The sequence below is a fragment of the Hemiscyllium ocellatum genome, unplaced genomic scaffold (genome assembly GCF_020745735.1).
Source record: "Hemiscyllium ocellatum isolate sHemOce1 unplaced genomic scaffold, sHemOce1.pat.X.cur. scaffold_957_pat_ctg1, whole genome shotgun sequence".
Lineage (NCBI taxonomy): Eukaryota > Metazoa > Chordata > Chondrichthyes > Orectolobiformes > Hemiscylliidae > Hemiscyllium > Hemiscyllium ocellatum.
Window position 1 is genome coordinate 129045 of NW_026869326.1, and position 10464 is coordinate 139508.

Here is a 10464-nt window from a genome sequence, read left to right on the forward strand (position 1 = left end):
ATTGATTGTATCTATTCCTGTCATTATTTTGTACAACTTTAAGGTCTCCTCTCTTCCTCTTTCTGTCCAGAGAGAAGAGTCCGAGCTTATTCAAACTTTCTTCATACAGGAAACCTTCCAGTCCAGGAAGCATGCTAGTAAACCTTGTTTGCACCCTCTCCAAGACGCCAATTTTTATTTCTCACTTGATGATGGCCCTTTCTGATTCCTGCGCTGAGCTTCTGAATTTCATCTTAAAACTCTGTGTCTCATTTACCTCCCAAAAACATCGACCAGCCATGTGTCATCTATTCTAGTATCACCGTTTCTGACCTGATGTCCAATGGAGCCGGTCATATTCCTATAATAAACATCTCAGCTGTATACAGAACAGAAAGAGACTCTGGTGATCCAACTGTGAGAAAGAAAACTACCACCGAACTATCCTGATCTATTTTCCAGTACTTGTGGAAAAGTCTCCTCTATCATAGCATCGCAAGTGCACACGAAGTACATCTCAAATGTTTTCGGGATTTGTGTCTCCCACCCTGACAGACAGTGAGGTTTAGTGCAACTGTTGCTCTATGACGACATCACCCACAGGAACACAGAGCAGCTGGGTCTGTGCAAACCAGAGATCGCCCATACATTGGGAAGGATGGCAGGGTCCCTGAGAGGGGGCACAGGAGATTTACCAGGATGGTACAAGGAATGGGGGATTTTATTTGCAGGGACATGGGTGTTAATGGTACAAATCAATAATATCCATATACAATAGATGGACTCTCCTTTCTAACCTCTCCCCTTGCCTGGGCTGGGTAACCTTCAGGTTAAAACCACCACCAGCCATCTCTCCCTAATGGGAGAGCAGCCCTATGGTCTAGTCGGACAATGCTGCCTTTCCCTTTTACACTGTGATGCCACTGTGCCTCGGGGGTGGGGAGAGGGAATGCTGAAGGTGGGGGATGGGACACCACTCAGGCACAGTGCTTTGTCCTGGAGGATGTTCACTTTCTTCAATATTGTTGGGGGCTGCACTGATGCAGGCAAGTGGAGAATGTTCCAACACAATCCTGATGTGTACCTTATCGAGAACAAACAGACATTGGGGAATCAGGGGTTTGGGGAAACTGATTGTTCTCCTTGTAGCAGAGCAAATTGTGGCTGCCCTGTGACAGAGGGGTTTACAGAAATTATACATTAGGATAATCAACCTTACACTCATCAGCTCATCATAAACTCATGACAAGACATATATGAAAGACTTGGGGGAGATCTATTGACAGGATGGTTTGATTCAAACGAGAACTTTTATGCATCAAATAGGAATGAGCTGGAACACAATACTCACAACTAAATGCAAATATCCAGGTCTTTATGAATTGTGTAATTCTGTCAGAGTTTGGTGTTACAAATACTGAGGTTACCATCTGAATGTCCACCTGTAATACAAGTTTATAAAATCCGTCACTGTAAGATCAGGTTAGAAACTCGCACCATCTCCTCCTCCTGGCCCAGGATGACTGGACACATTACCCCTTGTGGAGGTCAGCAGTCAATTCAGGGGGAAATCTACGTGGGTTTCTATCAGTTTCCATCTTGAGACTTCATGTGACCAAACAGGGCAGATCTTTGACACATGGGAGAGAATGTTCCAAGAGTTAGTGAGATGTGGAGAGCAGGATTTGCTGCTTCTTCTTTCCTTCCGTGGTGCCGCTGTGCCTCATCAATAAGACATGGGTTGGGGGGGGGCGGGGGTGCTGAAAGGCTCATGCAGCGCGATGGGCAAGTTGTCACCATTCTGACCAAATAGGCAGCAAGCTTCTCCCAGTCATTCCATAGAGTATCCCTTAAAAGACAGGAATTCTGCATGCTTCCCACTGCCCAGTGTTCCCAGGAAAAGTTTAGAAGAATGATGGGGAAAATCTCCTAGGAAAGGCATAACAGTAAAGTTCCAAAAGGATTATAAACAGTTTACAGAGAGGGATTCATTGGAGAAGTGGGCAACAAGTCGGCAAATGGGAAAATGTGAGGTTGTTCATTTTGGAGAAGATAATAAAAAGAACAGAGGACTATGTAATTCGTGGAAACTGTAGAAAGCTGCACCACAAAGGGAGCAAGAGGTAAATGTGCAGGAAACAAAGCAAGCTAGCACAAAGTTACACCAGGTTATCAGGAAGGGGAATGGAATATTGCTCCTGATTTCAAGGGATTTGCAGGATAAGAGTTTGATGTATATACCTGAGAGCAACTTTATACAGTGCGAGTGAGACCACATCTGGAGGAATGAGAGAAGTTTTGCTCCCTTTATTTAAGGTAATACATCACTTCATCAGAGGCATTCAGAGAAGATTGACTGGGATGATCCTTGGTTTGAAGGGATTCTCTTTTAAGAAAAGGCTGAACAAGTCGGGACTCTACTCACTCGATTTGGGAAGAATGAGAAGGGAACTCTTTCAAACATATCGGCTTCCTCAGGGGTTTGACAAGGTAAAGACTGACAGGATGTGTCCCAGCATGAGGGAACCTAGAACCAGACTCTGGGTCAGTCACAGAATCAAGGGTTTTGTCAACTTTAATGCAACACCAACACGGGTAAGGGGTTTCAGTAGCAAGGGGGCGAGGGGGAGACAAGCAACATTTTAGATTGGAATTCCTGGTGTTTGTGATTGTGTAGATGTCTGATCAGAACGTCACCTTGGGGTCAGAATAGGAGAGCAATATTGTGAAGAGTGTAGTTCTGCCTCAGTTCCCAGTGAGAGAGAGGGGCTCAGCAGTAAGGGAAAGGAATTTGTAACAGCAACTGAAGGCAATGAGTTTAACCATTGCAATGTTTCATTGGAGGAAATTTCAGCTAATCGAGTAGTGGGAGTGTGGCAAGCAGTTTGATAACAGTGGAGTAATGGAGAGGGATGATGGGGAGGTAGAGCTGGACATTGTCAGTGTACATGTGAAACCTAACAGTGCTTTTGGACGATGTCACTTCCTGGCAGTATGTAGGTGAGAAACTGGAGGGACCAAGGATAGATCCTTGAGGGACACCAAATACAAGGACTTCAGAAAGGAAAGGGAGAGTGGAGATGGAGAAGGATTTTCCAACAACCTTGAAGTAAAATATTAGTTAGTAGCAGAATGGGTGAGCAGGACATAACCAGAAAAGACAGACAGAACAAGGAACGATATCTGTGAATTGGTGAGGGGGAGTGATGAGGAAGAGGAGCCTGACTCCAAAACTGTTATTTCGACATTTGTGAGATCACCCAACCCCACCCGAGTCTCAGCTAATTGACTGAAATACTTGTCCATCCCTGTGTTATCTCCAGACTTCATTATCCAAACACACTCCTGGCCAGCCTCCCACATTCAACTTACATATAATCTCAAGAATATCTAAAACTCTACTGCCCAAGCGCTCACTTGCTCTAAAACTTGTTGATCCAACAAAGGGCTCCCATTTACAAGCAACTTAAAATTCTCACTCTTGATGTAATTCCTGGCTGTGAACATCCCTGTCTCCCTGCACCACACAACCTGTGAGACCCCGACAACTCATTTTCTTTCAGACTCCCATATCCCTTTCATATCTGTTTTTCTCCTTTAAGGTATTCCCGAAAACCTGCTTATTTGGCAATTCTTTTGATCACCTGACCTAATATACCCATCTGTTGCCTAATGTCAGAAATTATCAATAGTATTTCTGTAAAATTATAAAAATGATAAAAATACAAACTGTTGTTGATTTGCACATACATTTTCAACTTTTCTCTGTCGCTGAGTGAATAATCTGTAATGTCTCTTACCCAACCACATTGTGGGAGCACCTTCACCACACAAACTGCAGCTGTACAGGAAGTCAAACATCACCCTCTCCACAGGCAATGGGGCTTTGGCATTAATCACTGGGATCTGTGGAGGGAGAAACACACAGTTGATATTTCAGGGAGTGCTAAATGCATTACAGGGAATGAAAATGTTGCAGATTTCGATGGTCAGAAATAGAGGGAAAATGCACTCTTTTGTTGTAAAAAGGAATTATTCACTCGCAAAGTGATTGTGGAAAATTCAGTCCGTTTAGAGAGCAGCACGTTGTTAGGGGTTGGGCAGCAGAGGAAAATTAACTCACAAAAGGTCTGTGAAAGTAACAGTAAAACACTGAACAACCCAAACACCCTGTTTCCCAACACTTTAACTCCCCTTCCCGCTCCACCAAGGACATGCAGGTCCTGGGCCACCTCCACTGTCAAATCCCAGGCATCTGATGCCTGGAGGAAGAACGCCTCATCTTCTGTGTTCGGATCCTCCAACCACATGGGATCAATGTGGATTTCACCAGTTTCCGCATTTCCACTCCCCCCAACCTTATCCCAGATCCAGCCTTCCAACTGGGCACCACCTTCTTGTCCATCTTCCTTCCCACCGATTGGCTGCTGCTTGACCGGCTGTGCTTTTCCAGCATCACACTCTGACATTGAAAACACCCTGACTCTGACACTCTGTAATTCCTGCCCTATCACTCCCTGCCAGGCAAAGCTGTGCATGTGTCCCCCTGCAGCTTGCCCCTCACAAAGTTGGCTGCCACACACATGTCCCATGAATCACTGCCCCCAATAAAGATGGCGGCTCTCACTCGCACCATTCACCATTTGAAGCATTTTCCCGTTTGCCACAAACACGGTCCTGGGATTTTCAAATTTGTGTTTTCCGATGTGCACTAAGTTCTGTAAAATGTCTCAGCCCGTTCCATTAAAATTTCCTTTTCTTCCTGGTCAATATGCCTTTCCTTTCCCCTGCCCTGCACCTTCACACGTTCCCAATGCCACGCCCCTCATTCACTCCGATTGGTTGGAGGACCGACAGGCACTGCCTGGTCTTCCAGTCCCATCCCTATCTTCTTATAAGAGGTATAAGAGAGAGAGGGTTCATTCCCGTTTCTACTGATGTCAGACATTAACAACAACTACCTGCATTGTATGGAGCCTTTCACACTAACAATTCTCCTAAAGTGGTTCACGAATGCTGGAAACATTGATTAAAGAGAACAACTTTAAGATACATATTTAAGGAGAACAGAGGGGGTTAGGAAAGATATTCAAGAGGTTTTTTTTTAGATTAGATTACTTACAGTGTGGAAACAGGCCCTTTGGCCCAACAAGCCCACACCAACGCTCTAATGAGCAACCCACCCAGACTCAATCCCCTACATCTAACACTACGGGCAATTTAGCATGGCCAATTCACCTAATCTGCACACTTTTGGACTGTGGGAGGAAACCGGAGCACCTGGATGAAACCCACACAGACACGGGGAGAATGTGCAAACTCCACACAGACAGTTGCCTGAAGTGGGAATTGAACGCTGGTCTCTGGCGCTGTGATGTAACAGTGCTAACCACTGTGCCGCCCGTCTGCAGCTCCAATCGTGGAGTGATGTATGTGGGGAACAGCTTACAATGGAGACAGTTAGTGGTTAACCACAGCTTAACAACCCCATGTCCTAGCCCCCTACCCCACACACCAGGCCTTGTTCTCACAGCCTGCCATTACACACCACCTATGGTTTGCCACTAAGTCTCCATTAACAGCTAGTCACCCTCCCCCAGCCAGATAGTTATCTACTCCTTTATCCAACCATTCTTCTCGCTCTATCCATACCTATCCTTTACTACTTACATCCTCCCCTAAACCCTACCTTCTACATATAAACCAACATTTGTTCTCACAGTAACATCAGCTGTGAGGCAGGGACACCGGATCTGAAACGTTAACTCTGATTTCTCGTCACAGATGCTGCCAGACCTGCTGAGCTTCTCCAGAACCTCCTGGTTGTTGTTTCTGATTTACATCTTCCGCAGTTCTTTTGGTTTTAATTTACCGGGGGTTTGTAATTCAGGTCCTACAGCCTCTGTCCCAGTCCTGCTGTCTCTCCCACCCCCACCCAGTGACACTGCACCTTCACAGCTCATGGACAGGTGTCGTCTTGCTGGCCACACCCCTCATTCACTCCCATTGGCTGCAGGGCCACACAGACTGTCCTCCCATTGGTCTGGAGCTGCCATCAATCAAGCCATCCCCCATTGTGAGGTGAGTGGTGGGCTCCTCGCTCTCTCTGCCTTGGGATGAGATTCATACTTCACAGTGAATGGGGCAGTATCACAGAGCACAGGGGCTGGGGGCTATTCAGCCCATTGAGGCTGTGTGCTCTCCCTCTGGAGATGCTGCAAATCCGTCCCAACTCCCCTCGCATTTACCCACAGCCTCCCAATCTTTCCATAGAAAGTAAAATTGCAAATCTGTTTGAGAACACCCGCTGTTCAGACTGTTCCAGATGCTCAGAAGGTACTCAGTAAAATATAGGTCACATATTCACATTACTTTCCATTTAACAAAGTAGTTACTAATATTGTGACATTGTTAACAATTCCCCTCTCTCTGCAAATTAAAATATCCCAGAAAAAAAGTTGCACCTGGTCGCAATCACTGCTTAATCTTCTCAGATCCAAGAATTATCTGTGCTGAGATGTTCAGCCCAGAAACAATGGACCAACTCGCCCATGCCAACTAGGAATCCTAAACTAACGGAGTCCCACTTGCCAGCTATTGGTCTGAATTCCTCAAAACCCTTCCTCATCACGTACCCAATCGGATGCCTTTTAAATGTTGTAATTGTATCAGTCTCCACTACTTCATCTGGCAGCTCATTCCATTCACACACCACACTCAGCTTGAAAACGTTGCCCTTTTGATCCCTTTTAAATCTTTGCCCTCTCAACTTAAACCCACATGGTCTTGTTTTGGACTCACCTAACCTGGGGGAAGAAAAGACCCCAGCTGTTCACCATATCCACGCCCCTCGTGATTTTATAAATCTCCCAAACGTCACCTCTCAGTCTTTGATTCTCAAGGAAAATTAACCCCAGCCTATTTAGCCTCTCCGTGTAGCCCAAATCCTCCAACTGTAGCAAATCTCTGTAAATCTTGTCTGAACCATTTCAAGTTTCTCAACATCCTTCTCAGAAAAGGAAAATTCGAACTGAAAACGGAATTCCAGAAATGGCTTTATCATAGAACAAAGAACATAGAAAAATACAGCGCAGTACAGGCCCTTTGACCCTCGATGTTGCGCTGACCCAAGACCACCTAACCTACACGAACCCACTATCCTCCATTTGCCTATCCAATGCCCGTTTAAATGCCCATAAAAAGGGAGAGTCCACCACTGCTACTGGCAGGGCATTGCATGAACTCACGACTCGCTGAGTAAAGAATCTACTCCGAACATCTGTCCTATACCTGCCTCCCCTTAATTTAAAGCTATGCCCCTTCGTAATAGCTGACTCTATACGTGGAAAAAGGTTCTCATTGTCAAATGTCCTATACAGCCACAATATAACGTCCCAGCTTCTGTATTCAATGCATTGACCAATAAATATAAGCATACCAAGCACCACCTTCACTACCTGCCGACCTGCGACTCTACATTCAAGGAACAATGTACCTCTTTTTTCAGCAACACTCCCCAGGACTTTACCATTAAATGCATTAAGCCCTGTCCTGATTTGCCTTACCAAAATGCAGCAGCTCACATTTGTCTACATTGAACTCCATCTGCCATTCCTCACTCGAATGGCCCATCTGATCAAGATCCTGTTGTATTCTAAACTAACCTTCTTCACTGTCCACTACATCTACAATTTTGTATTTTCTGTAAACCAACCTCATATATTCACATCGAAGTCATTTATTTAAGGACCAATATCCATTCCTGCAGCACATTGTTTTTCAGAGACTTCCAATCCACAAAGCAACCCTTCATCACCACCCACTGTCTCCTACCTTCAAGCCTGTTTTGTATCCAAACAGATAGTTCTCCCTGCATTCCATGTTATCTAACCTTGCTAACCAGTCTGCTCTGTGGAACCTTGTTCAATGTCCATATGTACAATGTCCAAAGTCTGTCTTCATCAATCTTCCTAGCACTTCTTCAAAAAGAAACTCAATCAGGTTAGAGCGACAATTTCCCACGCACAAAGCCTTGCTGACTCTCGAATCATTCCTTGTCTTTCCAAATACATGTAAATCCTGTCCCTCTGAATCCCTTCCAACAACTTGCCTGCCACTGACTTCAGGCTCACTGTTCTCGTGTTCCTTGGTCTTTTGTTACCACCTTTTTTTAAAAAAAATAAGAATGGCACCCGTCTCCCAGCACCTCACCTGTCACGGACGATAATCCCAATATGTCAGGGAGGGGCCCAACAATCACTTCCCGAGCTTCCCATAAATTTCTGGAATACACCTGATCAGGTCCCAATTGCAATTTAAGACATCCTGAAACTCCTCCTCTGTAACAGAGGCTTTTCAAGTTATCAGTATTCATTTCTCCAAACTCTTCCACATCCTTCTCCAGTGAAAAAAAAGACATGGAATATTAGAGTTGCGAGGTAGGAGCGAAGGACTTCTGGGAAGGTGAGTCTAACTCAGTAGCTGAGAGAGTAGCTCAGACTGAGCTGTCTCAGTCCACAAGGACAGAACTGTTCAAATGGGGTTTGCAGGAGGTGGTGATGGATCCAGCAAGACGGAAAAAAATACTACATCTTATCGTTATGAGCCTACCAGCTGCAAATGCATCTGTCCATGACAGTATCGGTAAGAGCGACCATCCCACAGTCTTTTTGGAGACAAGGACTCACCTTAAAGTTGAGAAAAACCTCCCTTGTGCTGAGTGGTACTATCACCGTGTTAAATGGGACAGATGTAGGAACTCAAACTGGATCCCTCTGAGGCACTGTGGGATAACAGCAGCAGCAGAACTGTACTCCAGCACAATCTGTAATCTCATGGGTTTGTACATCCCGCACTCACCCATCACAATGGACAGGAAAGAAGGGCATGCCATGAGCAGCACCAGGCGTACCTAAAAATGAAGGGCCAACCTGGTGAAGCTACCAAACAGGAATATCTGCATAATCAAACAGCATCAGCAGCAAGCAACAGAGCTAAGTCATTCCACAACCAATGGAGTGGATCAGGGCTCTGCAGTTCTGCCACACCCAGTTGTGAATGGTAATGGACAATTAAACAACTCGTTGCAGGAAGCACCACAGATATCCCCACCCTTACTGATGGAGGGGTCTCATACATCCATGCAGAAGATAAGATGACAGCATTTGCAGCAATTTTCAGCCAGATGCAAAGTGGGATGATCCATCTCAACCTTCTCCAGTGGTTCCTAACATCACAGATGTGAGCTTTAAGCCAGTTCGGTTGAGTTTGAATAATACAAACAAAATGGTTAAGTAGTGTAAAGGCTTTGGGTCCTGCTAACATTCTGGCAATAATACTGATAGCTTGTGCTCCAGAACTTGCCACCCACCAAGCCACGTACCGCTCCAGGACTGGCATCTACTGACAATGTGGAACGTTGCCCAGGGACGTTCAACACAAAAACAAAGGGCAATCCAATCCAGGCAATTTCCCTCTGTCAGTCCACACACGATCAGCAGTAAAGTGATGGAAGTAGTCATTAGCAGGACGACCAAGCAGCAGCTGCTCAGCAACAGCCAGCTGAGTGACACTCATTTTAGGCTCCACCAGGGCCACTCAGCTCCCGATTGTGTTACCGCCTGATTCACAACCTGACAACCAGCTGTATCCCAGAGGGGAGGGGAGGGGAGGGGGACAGCTCAGTCCCACTCCAAGACTACTATTTCTAGCTGATTCCACCCTCATCTCAGCTCATATACTCAAACTCTCATTCATCGTGTGTTATCTCCAGACTTAATTATCCAAACACACTCCTAGCCAGCCTCTCACATTCAACCTCTCTGTAATCTCAAGAAAAATTGAAAACTGTCGCCCATGTGCTCACTTCTCCCCAAACATGTTGATCCATCAAAAGGCTCCTATTCATAAGCAACAACAATTTAGAGAACTCACTCTTCATATAATTCCTGGCTGTGATCATCCCTAGCTCCCTTCACCACACATCCTTCGAGACCTCGACAACCCATTTTCTTCGAGACTCCCAATGATTTGTTAATTCATTACTTCAACTGTGTGGCTGATTCTACAGTTGCTAAAGCAACATGGTCTGGAATTTGCAGACAAAACCTCACAGGTCTGCTTTCCACTTTTAAGACATCCCTCAAAACCTACTTTTTGGTAATGCTTTTGGTCACCTGACCAAATATCTCCAGCTCTGGCCTCATATCTAAAGTCCTCAATAATATTTTTGTGAAAGCATGATAATAAAACTACAAACTGTTCTTGATTTGGACATTATCTTCAAATCATCACTGTTGCTGTAATGAATAATCTGTAATGTCTCTTACCCAACCACATTGTGGGAGCACCTTCACCACACAAACTGCAGCTGTACAAGAAAGTCAAACATCACCCTCTCCCCAGGCAACAGGGCTTTGGCATTAATCACTGGGATCTGTGGAAGGAGAAACACAGTTGATGTTTCAGGGAGTGCAAAATGAATTA

General features: G+C 45.2%; 1 long non-coding RNA gene across 1 annotated transcript; it reads right to left on the minus strand.

Annotated features, from left to right (window-relative positions):
- Positions 1-279: 279 nt before the first annotated feature.
- LOC132814830 (uncharacterized) lies at positions 280-3879 on the minus strand. The gene is made up of 3 exons (XR_009644518.1): positions 3780-3879; positions 1331-1421; positions 280-358 (listed from the first exon to the last, which is right to left on the minus strand). It is a non-coding gene; the product is annotated as an uncharacterized LOC132814830 (long non-coding RNA).
- Between the last annotated feature and the right edge of the window lie 6585 nt (positions 3880-10464).